Source organism: Lolium perenne, chromosome 2, assembly GCF_019359855.2.
Source record: "Lolium perenne isolate Kyuss_39 chromosome 2, Kyuss_2.0, whole genome shotgun sequence".
NCBI lineage: Eukaryota > Viridiplantae > Streptophyta > Magnoliopsida > Poales > Poaceae > Lolium > Lolium perenne.
This window is the reverse complement of record NC_067245.2, coordinates 68890345-68903615: the sequence shown is the minus strand read 5'-3', so window position 1 is coordinate 68903615 and position 13271 is coordinate 68890345.

Genomic DNA, 13271 nt, shown 5'->3' with positions numbered 1-13271 from the left:
TAAATAAAGTAAAACAAGTAACTAATTTTTTTGTGTTTTTGATATAAAGAAAGCAAACAAGACACAAAATAAAATAAAGCAAGACAATAAACAAAGTAAAGAGATTGGGTGTGAGAGACTCCCCTTGCAGCGTGTCTTGATCTCCCCGGCAACGGCGCCAGAAAAAGGTTGCTGCTCGCGTGGGAGGCAGCTCCTTGTGACGGTAAAGCACACGTCCGTTGGGAACCCCTAGAGGAAGGTATGATGAGTACAGCAGCAAGTTTTCCCTCAGTAAGAAACCATGGTTTATCGAACCAGTAGGAGATGAAGGCCACGTGAAGTTTGTTGGTGAATGAGTGTAGTGCGGCGCAACACCAGTGATTCCGGCGCCAACGTGGAACCTGCACAACACAATTAAACTACTTTGCCCCAACTTAACAGTGAGGTTGTCAATCTCACTGGCTTGCTGAAAACAAAGGATTAAACGTATGGTGTGGAGAATGATGTTTGCTTAGGGAAAACAAAAAAGAATAATGATTGCAGTAGGTTGTATTTCAGATGTAAAAGAATGGACCGGGGTCCACAGTTCACTAGTGGTGTCTCTCCAATAAGATAAATAGCATGTTGGGTGAACAAATTACAGTTGGGCAATTGACAAATAGAGATGCACATACATATCATGATGACTACTATGAGATTTACTTAGGGCATTACGAAAAAGAACATAGACCGCCATCCAGCATGCATCTATGTCTAAAAAGTCCACCTTCAGGTTAGCATCCGCACCCCTTCCAGTATTAAGTTGCAAACAACAGACAGTTGCATTAAGTACTATGCGTAATGTAAACAATACAAATATCCTTAGACAAAGCATTGATGTTTTATCCCTAGTGGCAAAAACACATCCACAACCTTAGGGGTTGCTGTCACTCCCCCAGATTCAATGGAGACATGAACCCACTATCGAGCATAAATACTCCCTCTTGGAGTCACAAGTATCAACTTGGCCAGAGCCTCTACTAGCAACGGAGAGCATGCAAGAACATAAATAACATATATGATAGATCAATAATCAACTTGACATAGTATTCCATATTCATCGGATCCCAACAAACACAACATGTAGCATTACAAATAGATGATCCTGATCATGATAGGCAGCTCACAAGATCTAAACATGATAGCACAAGAGGAGAAGACAACCATCTAGCTACTGCTATGGACCCGTAGTCCAAGGATGAACTACTCACGCATCAGTCCGGAGGCGGGCATGGTGATGTAGAGCCCTCCGGTGATGATTCCCCTCTCCGGCAGGGTGCCGGAGGCGATCTTCTGAACCCCCCGAGATGGGGTTGACGGCGGCGGCGTCTCTGGAACTTTTCTCGTATCGTGGCTCTCGGTAATAGGGTTTTCGCGAAGGAAGGAATAAATAGGCGAAGGGGCAGCGTCGGGGGGCGCCCGAGGGGCCCACCCCATAGGGCGGCGCGCCAGGAGGTGAGGCTGCACCCCCCTATGGTGTGGCCGCCTCGCGTCCCCTCTTCGTCTCCTCTTCAGTGTTCTGGAAGGCTCCGTGGAAAATAGGACCGTGGGCTTTTGTTTCGTCCAATTCCGAGAATATTCGTAAACTAACTTTTCTGAAATCAAAAACAGCAGAAAACAGGAACTGGCACTGCGGCATCTTGTTAATAGGTTAGTCCCGGAAAATGCATAAAAACATTATAAAGTATGACTAAAACATGTTGATATTGTCATAAAACTAGCATGGAACATAAGAAATTATAGATACATTGGAGACGTATCATCGTCGAAGGGGATGACGGCTCCATGTTCGTCCTGTACATCGACGCGCTCGGCCCGGCCATTGTCTTGTCTTTGGTATGCGTCAGGTCGGCCACATCCGTGTGGCCGCTCTACAGGGTGAAGATCTGGGCGCACGGCCCGCCGTCGTCCTCGAAATCGGACTGCAGGCGGGATGTCGTGAAGATGTTTGTCGATGCTTCTGGCAGCGCGTCGCCGGGCGCTGTCGTGTTTGAGGAGCTCACATCGTTCCTCGTTGTGCCGGGGCCATACCTCGTTGGTGCTGGATCGTCCAAGGAGCTGTGTTTCTACATTCGCAGATGCAAGCAGATGTAGCTACTGCTACTTTGCGTAGTTGAAAAAACTGTCAATTTGTCATGAGGAATGATAAATTTCGCTGAAAAGTACTAGAGTGTTCGTACGGCTGCTATTTTTTTATGGGGTCTTTGTTTCATATTTGTGCTGAACTGTTTGTAGTAGTACTTATACTTAATAATAATGCAGCGTGGAAGTGAATACTCCTTTTTTTTGTGAATCGGAAGTGAATACTCCAACTATATGTAATTGTAACCCCTACTCCCTCCGTCTCGGTTTAGAGGGCTTGGTTTATTTTGCAGCAGGACCAAGGCATTGTTTCATTGGATGACAAAAACTCTCCGGAGCGCTGCCTCCTCTTGCTACTTCTAATACTCCACTAATGGTGTACAAAGCGTGCATGCGGCCGATCACATGCCCCCATGCAAACTTGTTTGGTTTCACACTCCACCAGCATGCATAAGGCTGTTCCCATAGAATAGAAAAAGGAGAAAAGGGAAGGTGGAGACTAATTCGAGAAGGTTACTAGTACTTCTAATTTAAATGCATGCAGGCCTTAAATGAGAGGTAATATGGGACAAATATTTGTTCGGATTAGGCCCTGTGAACCGAGACAGAGGGGTATAAAACTATGTGCACTTCCAGATGATTTCTCCTATTTTTTAGATGTCCTTTCACTTACTATAAGAAACAAAGAAGCACTATAAGGGCTGCTTGGATTCAAAGGAATGTGGAGAGTGTAGAAATAGGAAAGGTGTAGGATTGAAATTTTCCCATAGGAATCAAATCCAACATAATTCCTATGTCAATCCTATGAATCAAAGAAGCCCTAAGTGGTTACCGGTGCTTAATGCACAGTTCCAAAGAGTTCATCCCGCAGTCAAAATAACTAATAATCAGATGATGCCAATTTTTGTCTATGTAGTTTTTCCTATTACCATCACAAATATAGTCTCAAATAGTATGATGGTGGAGATACACATTTTTTAACTACCATGATTTTCGGTAAATGCTTAGTCAATTTTGACATAATTTGATTTTCTAAAAATAATATAAGCCTTAAGCTTTGAGATGGAGGTACTATATTGGGTTTTCCTCGTCTTAAGCAAAATCCCTTCCCATCCCCTTAAATAGAGTACTCCAGCCTCGAGGCTAGGAGATAAGAGAGGCCATCGATAGGCCATACTCCTCGCGCGCTCGCAATGCTGGAAACTGTCACCGTTACCCTGAAGATGGACTCCACCGTGCTTTGATGACTCACAAGTATAGGGGGTGTATCGTAGTATCTTCGATAAGTAAGAATGTCGATCCCAACGAGGAGCAGAAGGTGCTGACAAGCAGTTTCGATGAAGGATTCACTGTAAATGCTCACAGACAAGTATTCAGGGGGTTTTGATGTAGCAGTTGAACAAAGTACGAGTAAGTAAAGTGCGAGAGTAACAATTGCAACGAGTGGCCCAATCCTTTTTAGCACAAAGGACAAGCCGGTTTGTTTACTTATAATGATCAAACGTTCTCGAGGACACACGGGATTTTAGTCTAGTGCTTTCGCTACATACGGCTAAATAATCTTCATTGTTATGATAAGTGTTGTGTGGGTGAACCTATGCTAATGCACCGCCCTTCCTAGGACTAATACATACTTGTGATTATACCCCTTGCAAGCATCCGCAACTACAAGAAAGTAATTAAGAATAAATCTAACCGCAGCCTTAAACTCTGAGATCCTGCGATCCCTCCTGTATCGATATACCAACGGGGGTTTAGGTTTCTGTCACTCCGGCAACCCCGCAATTGGCAAACGAATACAAGATGCATTCCCCTAGGCCCATAAATGGTGAAGTGTCATGTAGTCGACGTTCACATGACACCACTAGAAGAATAACACCACAACTTAAATATCACACCATTGAATATTACTCAACCATAGTTCACTACTAACATTTAGACTTCACCCATGTCCTCAAGAACTAAACGAACTACTCACGAGACATCATATAGAACATGATCAGAGGTGATATGATGATGAATAACAATCTGAACATAAACTTGGTTCAATGGTTTCACTCAATAGCATCAACAACAAGTAGAGATCGATACCGGGAGAGTTTCCCCTATCAAACAATCAAGATCAAACCCAAATTGCTACGGCGGTGACGGTGTCCAGCGGTGGAGACGGCGGTGATGATGGTGGAGATGATGATGATGGTGACGGAGATGATGTCCAGCTCGATGACGGTGACGATGGCGTCGATTTCCCCCTCCCGGAGGGAATTTCCCCGGCGGATTCCTGCCCTCCGGAGAGCTCTTTTCTCTCTGGTGTTCTCCGCCCTGCAGAGGCGGCTGTAACTCTTCGCGAGGTACCCTCTGTGGCTTAGGTTTTCGGGACGAAGGATTTCGCGAAGAAAAGGAGGCGGAAGGGGTCGTGGGCCCCCTGCACCACATGGCGGCGCGGCCAGGCATGGGCCGCGCCGCCCTAGGGTGTGGGCCCACCCTGGGTCCTCCTGGCCCCTCCTTCTGGCTTCCTTCGTCATCTTGAAAAATAGGATTTTTGGTATAATTTTCTCCCACAGTTGATCTTCCGAAATATTGCGTTCTGACGGTGCTTTTTCCAGCAGAATCCTGGCTCCGGTGCTTGGTCCTCCAATAATGATGAAACATGCAAAATAGATGAAATAACATAAGTATTGTGTCCCAATATGAAATATATCAATGAATAACAGCAAATTATGATATAAAATAGTGATGCAAATTGGACGTATCAACTCCCCCCAAGCTTAGACTTCGCTTGTCCCCAAGCGAAACTGAGCTCGATAGACAGGACCACATGTTTATGGAGTGAAGAGTCGATAAATAAAATACGGACAAGAAGCATCATATTCATTCACACAAGACATTATAGTAAACAACCTCTTATAACTCAACTTGAAACAAGTATAAGGTAATCACAAGTAAAGGTGCATAAGGAATCATAATTGGTGATGGCAAACTTCGTTCTTGGTCAGAGAACAATTAACAGATTATATTTATCTCATTGAGCAGCGCTCTTATGTTAAAGTTTATAAGGCACAACTTGCATACTCAATCATAATGGTCTTCTCATGATCATTGATAACTTGCAAAGCTATATTCATTCAGATAAAACTTGTACTAAACAAGGAAGAATAAAAGACATGATGTAGCAAATCACAATATAATGGTTTGATCACAACTACTCAAATGCTTGCTTGAGATGGAGGGAAATAGGTTTACTGACTCAGCATAAAGTAAAAGATAGGCCCTTCGCAGAGGGAAGCAGGGATTAAATCATGTGCTAGAGCTTTTTCAGTTTTGCAATCATATAAAGAGAATAAAAGTAACATTTTGAGAGGTGTTTGTTGTTGTCAACGACTGGTAGCGGGTACTCTAACCCCCTTGCCAAACAACCTCCTAAGAGCGGCTCCCATATTATTTTCATTTTGTGTGGCACTCCTTCCAACCTTTCTTTCACAAACCATGGCTAACCGAATCCTCGGGTGCCTGCCAACAATCTCATACCATGAAGGAGTGCCTTTTTATTTTAGTTTTATTATGATGATGACACTCCCCCCAACCTTTGCTTACACAAGCCATGGCTAACCGAATCCTTCGGGTGCCGTCCATCAATCACATACCATGGAGGAGTGTCTATTTAGTTTAATTAATTTGGGACTGGGAATCCCATTGCCAGCTCTTTTTGCAAAATTATTGGATAAGCGGATGAAGCCACTAGTCCATTGGTGGAAGTTGCCCAACAAGATTGAAAGATAAAACACCACATACTTCCTCATGAGCTATGAAACATTAACACAAATAAGAGATACTAAGTTTTGAATTGTTTAAAGGTAGCAGATGAAGTATTTACTTGGAATGGCAGAAAATACCATGTAGTAGGTAGGTATGGTGGACACAAATGGCATAGGTTTGGGTTAAGGTTTGGATGCACGAGAAGTATTCCCTCTCAGTACAGGTCTTTGGCTAGCAAGGTTAATTAGCAAGCATAAGAGTCGAGGAAAACAAACAAATATACATATGATAGAAACAATCATGCATCTTCCTTGTAAGCACAAACAATTTTAACTTCAGAATAATAAGCTATGAGCTAACAAGAAAGACAATGAAACAACTACATGTATTTCTCTTTTCTATTTAAACCTCAAAGTGTTGTTGCTATTGACCAATGCTAAGTTTGCCAAAACCAAATAGATTTATTCAATGCTCCCAAAGTGATACCAATACTAACAACAAGGTAAATCATATGATAGAGATTGCAAACTAGAATAAGATGTGCAATATGTAAATGATAAGACTTCTCATTAATATTCCATAACGATAACTCACACCAAGGGATACATAGACAACCAACTAAAGGAGAGATACTTCCAACTGCGACCCATCTTATACGATAACTTCCCTACTCATGATATGACACTACTTGACAATAAAAGTAAAAGGTAGTGATAATGTGATACCGCGGCACTCCCCCAAGCTTGGAACAAACCAAGGGGATGCCAATACCGATGATGAATTACTCCTGCGGCGATGGTGGTGATGAACTCCTCCCGAGCTTCTTAATAAGCTCCTTCGTCTTCGCTCAGCTTGACAATTCTGCACTAAGATTCGAAGAGATTCATTGTTATCTGAAGTTGGCGATGACGACCTTGTGATGCGAATCGAGTGGTATTCAATCATTCTTCGGAGACGGCAATTCTCCTCCTGGAGTATCTCCACTTCTCTTCTTAGAGCCCGATATTGATCACAAAACTCATCGGTAATCCGTAGAACTTCTTCCATCATGGGGAAGGAGTCGAGGCTAAGATCGGGTGGTAAAGGTCCCTACAGGTTATGAGAAAAAGAACGTCGAGTGTCAACAGATCCCACCAAGATTTGCTTGCTCCCTCCGGCTTGCTGCTCTTGTCTTGATGGCACCTCCTTCACTTCTTCCTCCGAAAGCCCCTTGCCCTTGTTGTTAGAGGCCATGGTGCTTCTAGACCGAAAACAGATCCTGGCAGAAACAGCTCGAAACAAAACACGTCGAGAAAACGATATACGGACCTCCAGGGGTCTGGGGGATTATATAGCAAAAATTTTCTCGACAAAAGGAAAGTACCAGATCGAACCAGAGTCGGAAAGGGGCGACGGGGCGGCCAAACCATAGGGCGGCGCGGGCCCTGGTCAGGCCGTGCCGGCCTATGGTGCCACGCCCTCGTGCGTCCTTTCCACTCCGTTTCGAACTCGTAATTTTTCATATTTTCCAAAAACAGCGAAAATATTGTTCGGAAAGTAAATTGCGTACTTTTCATTACCAAGATCGTTACCTATTCAAAGTCGAGTTCATGACTGTCAATTTGCCCTTTGATGAAAGCTTCCGGTGTTTCCACTTGAATAATATCAACATCAACATTATAGGAATCACCTGAGATATAATGCTTGAGTCTTTGTCCATTCACCACTTGCGTAGCATTACCTTGGAGAGAGCTAATTTTGATTGCTCCTGAACGATACACCTCCTCGACAACATATGGTCCTTCCCATTTCGAGAGTAATTTCCCTGCAAAGAATCTGAGACGAGACCGATACAATAGGACTTTATCCCCAATATTAAATTCTCTTTTGATAATCCTCCTATCATGCCATTTTTTAACTTTCTCTTTAAAGAGTTTAGCATTTTCATAAGCTTCACTTCTCCATTCATCTAGAGAACTCAATTGCAACAACCTCTTATCACCGGCAAGTTTAGGATCTTTATTTAATTCTCTAACAGCCCAATAAGCTTTGTGCTCTAGTTCTAAAGGTAAATGACAAGCTTTCCCATAAACCATTTTATAAGGTGACATTCCCATGGGATTTTTGTAAGCAGTTCTATAAGCCCAAAGTGCATCCTTCAATTTACTAGCCCAATTCTTTCTAGTTTTATTAACGGTCTTTCCCAAAATAGATTTAATCTCTCTATTTGATAATTCTACTTGACCACTAGTTTGAGGATGATAAGCGGAAGCAATTCTATGATTAATACCATACTTAGCAAGAGTTTTTCTAAAACCTCCATGAATAAAATGAGAACCTCCATCAGTCATAATATATCTAGGTACTCCAAATCTAGGAAAAATAATATCTAAAAGCATTCTTAAAGAGGTCTCACCATCAGCACTTTTTGTAGGTATAGCTTCCACCCATTTAGTAACATAATCAACAGCAACAAGTATATGAGTATTACCTTCCGAAGACGGAAAAGGTCCCATGAAGTCAAATCCCCAACAATCAAACGGTTCAATAACAAGAGTATAATTCATGGGCATTTCATTGCGTCTGGAGATATTACCAACCCTTTGGCATTCATCACAAGATAAAATAAACTTTCGCATCCTTGAAGAGAGTTGGCCAATAAAAACCTGATTGTAGAACCTTTTGCGCGGTTCTTTCTCCCGCGTGATGTCCTCCATAAGCACTACCATGACATTTACTCAATATCTCCTGTTGTTCATATTCGGGGACACATCTTCGCATAATACCATCCACTCCTTCTTTATATAAGTGTGGGTCATCCCAGAAATAATGCCTCAAATCATAAAATAATTTCCTCCTTTGCTGAGCTGAAAAGGTTGGAGGCAAGTACTTGGAAACAATAAAGTTAGCATAATCAGCATACCAAGGACTGTCTCGCGAGCTCACCTTTATTACAGCCAATTGTTCATTTGGAAAACTATCATTAACAGGAACAGGATCATAAGCAATATTTTCCAATCTAGACAAATTATCAAAGAACAGGATTATCAGCACCTTTCCTATCTACAATATGTAAATCAAATTCTTGCAAAAGAAGTACCCATCTAATAAGCCTCGGCTTAGCATCTTTCTTTGTCATTAGGTATCTAATTGCAGCATGATCAGTATGAATAGTAACTTTTGAATCAACAATATAAGATCTAAATTTATCACAAGCAAAGACTACAGCTAATAATTCTTTTTCAGTTGTAGCATAATTTCTTTGAGCAGCATCAAGAGTTTTACTAGCATAATGAATAACATTCAGTTTTTTATCTACTCTCGTCATTCAAGAACAATACTACAAAGAAAATCACTAGCATCACACATAATTTCAAATGGTAAGTCCCAATCAGGAGGTTCAACTATAGGAGCAGTTGTTAAGGCTTTCTTAAGAGTTTCAAAAGCTTCCTTACAATCATCATCAAAAACAAATGGTACATCTTTTTGAAGAAGATTAGTAAGAGGCTTTGAAATCTTGGAGAAATCTTTAATAAATCTCCTATAAAACCCAGCATGACCAAGAACACTACGAATACCTTTAACATCCCTCGGATAGGGCATCTTCTCAATTGCTTCAACTTTAGCTCTATCAACTTCAATACCTCTCTCAGAAATTTTATGTCCCAATACAATTCCTTCATTAACCATAAAGTGGCATTTCTCCCAATTAAGAACAAGGTTAGTTTCTTCACATCTCTGCAAAACTCATTCCTTACCACTTCCTTCATCTTCGGAATTAGACGACGCTGATGTTCAACAACAGGCTTTTCATCCTCTTCCATATTAATAGCATGTTGGCAAATAGAAGGAGAAATCCCTTTCAAATCATCAAGAGTGTAGCCAATAGCGCCTCGGTGTTTCTTCAATATTTCCAATAACCTTTCTTCTTCAAACTCTGTAAGCTTAGAACTAATAATAACAGGATATATTTTCTTATCATCAATATGAGCATATTTAAGATTATCAGGCAAAGGCTTTAAATCAAAAACAGGATCTTCCTTAGGTGGCGGTGTTGTACCCAAATCTTCCACCGGTAAATCATGCTTGAGAATAGGTTGGCGAAGAAAAATTTCCTCAAGCTCATCTCTTTCTTTCCTAAAAACTTCACTCTCGCTATCCTCCAAATGTTGCTGCAAAGGATTGTTAGGAACAAGAACAATAGATGCACACTGCTCCATTTTAAAATCATTACTAGGCAAATCAGCTTTATAAGGAGTTTTAGTAAATTTAGAGAAGTTAAACTCATAAGATTCACCAGCAAATTTAGTCAAAATTTTCTCTTTCTTGCAATCTATAATAGCTCCACAAGTATTTAGAAAAGGTCTACCAAAAATAATAGGACAATAATCACTAGCAGCAGAACCAAGTACCAAAAAGTCAGCAGGATATTTAATCTTACCGCATAAAACTTCCACATCTCAAACAATACCAATCGGAGAAATAGTTTCTCTATTAGCCAGCTGAATAACCACATCAATATCTTCAAGTTCACAAGAATCAATTTCATGCATAATCTCCATGTAAAGCTCATACGGAATAGCACTAACACTTGCACCAATATCACATAATCCATAATAACAATGATCACCAATTCTAACAGATAGCATAGGAACACTAGCTTGTTTGGGTTTATTAGGATGTGAAACAATATTAGAAGCATCTTCACAGAAAATAATATGACCATCCTCCACATTTTCAGTCACAAGATCTTTAACTATTGCAACAGCAGGTTCAACTTTTATTTGTTCTTCAGGTTCTACAGGTTTCTTTTCACTTTTATGAACCGCACTATTTATAACAGAGTACTCCTTCATTTTAGCAGGGAAAGGAGTTTTTTCAATATAAGCTTCAGGAATAATATGATCAGCAGTTTCAACTACAATGCATTCATTAATAGATGAATCAATTTTATCTTTATACGGCTCATGATACTTATCAAAATTCTTCTTTGGCAATTCATAATGAGAGACAAAAGCTTTATAAAGATTTACAGCAACTTGAGAATCAAGACCATATGTAGCACTCATATTACGAAATTTATCAGTATCCATAAAAGCTTCAATGCATTTATAATCATAAATTATACCTGATTCTCTATCCTTGTCGTTCTCCCAACCTTCAGTATTTTCTTGGATCTGATCAAGAAGGTCCCTTTTAAACTCTTCTTTGTTGCGTGTAAATGATCCAGAACAAGAAGTATCCAGCAAGGTCTTGTCTTGAAAAGAAAGTCTTGCATAGAAATTATCAATAATAACATTACCAGGAAGCTCATGAATGGGGCATTTGAGCATTAAAGACTTCAATCTCCCCCAAGCTTGGGCAATACTCTCTCCATCATGAGGCCAAAAATTATATATGCGATTCCGATCCTTGTGAATTTCACTTGGAGGATAGAACTTAGAATAAAACCGGGGCACAATATCATTCCATTCAAGAGAATCCCCATTATCCAGTAATTTATACCAATGCGCCGCTTTACCAGACAGCGATAAAGAGAATAGTTTCTTCCTCACTTCATCCATAGCAATACCTGCACATTTGAATAACCCGCATAATTCATGCAAAAACAGTAAATGATCACCGGGATGGACAGTTCCATCCCCTTCATAGCGGTTATCCATAACACGTTCAATAATTTTCATAGGTATTTTATATGGTATTACTTCCTCACCTGGCGCCTCATCCACTACCGTTGCAGTAGTAGTAGATTTCCCAAATAAAAATTGAAGAGAAGATCTCTCCATAATGACTTATAGCAGCAGGCAGAAATAAAATCAGCACAACAGTAAAGGTTTTCCTTACCAATTCCACTTACCAATAGCGCTTCACTCCCGGCAACGGCGCTTAAAATAGTCTTGATGACCCACAAGTATAGGGGGTGTATCGTAGTATCTTCGATAAGTAAGAATGTCGATCCCAACGAGGAGCAGAAGGTGCTGACAAGCAGTTTCGATGAAGGATTCACTGTAAATGCTCACAGACAAGTATTCAGGGGGTTTTGATGTAGCAGTTGAACAAAGTACGAGTAAGTAAAGTGCGAGAGTAACAATTGCAGCGAGTGGCCCAATCCTTTTTAGCACAAAGGACAAGCCGGCTTGTTTACTTATAATGATCAAACGTTCTCGAGGACACACGGGATTTTAGTCTAGTGCTTTCGCTACATACGGCTAAATAATCTTCATTGTTATGATAAGTGTTGTGTGGGTGAACCTATGCTAATGCACCGCCCTTCCTAGGACTAATACATACTTGTGATTATACCCCTTGCAAGCATCCGCAACTACAAGAAAGTAATTAAGAATAAATCTAACCACAGCCTTAAACTCTGAGATCCTGCGATCCCTCCTGTATCGATATACCAACGGGGGTTTAGGTTTCTGTCACTCCGGCAACCCCGCAATTGGCAAACGAATACAAGATGCATTCCCCTAGGCCCATAAATGGTGAAGTGTCATGTAGTCGACGTTCACATGACACCACTAGAAGAATAACACCACAACTTAAATATCACACCATTGAATATTACTCAACCATAGTTCACTACTAACATTTAGACTTCACCCATGTCCTCAAGAACTAAACGAACTACTCACAAGACATCATATAGAACATGATCAGAGGTGATATGATGATGAATAACAATCTGAACATAAACTTGGTTCAATGGTTTCACTCAATAGCATCAACAACAAGTAGAGATCGATACCGGGAGAGTTTCCCCTATCAAACAATCAAGATCAAACCCAAATTGCTACGGCGGTGACGGTGTCCAGCGGTGGAGACGGCGGTGATGATGGTGGAGATGATGATGATGGTGACAGAGATGATGTCCAGCTCGATGACGGTGACGATGGCGTCGATTTCCCCCTCCCGGAGGGAATTTCCCCGGCGGATTCCTGCCCGCCGGAGAGCTCTTTTCTCTCTGGTGTTCTCCGCCCCGCAGAGGCGGTCAGAACTCTTCGCGAGGTACCCTCTGTGGCTTAGGTTTTCGGGACGAAGGATTTCGCGAAGAAAAGGAGGCGGAAGGGGTCGTGGGCCCCCCAGACCACATGGCGGCGCGGCCAGGGCATGGGCCGCGCCGCCCTAGGGTGTGGGCCCACCCTGGGTCCTCCTGGCCCCTCCTTCTGGCTTCCTTCGTCATCTTGAAAAATAGGATTTTTGGTATAATTTTCTCCCACAGTTGATCTTCCGAAATATTGCGTTCTGACGGTGCTTTTTCCAGCAGAATCCTGGCTCTGGTGCTTGGTCCTCCAATAATGATGAAACATGCAAAATAGATGAAATAACATAAGTATTGTGTCCCAATATGAAATATATCAATGAATAACAGCAAATTATGATATAAAATAGTGATGCAAATTGGACGTATCATGCTTCACTGCATTTTCTACTCC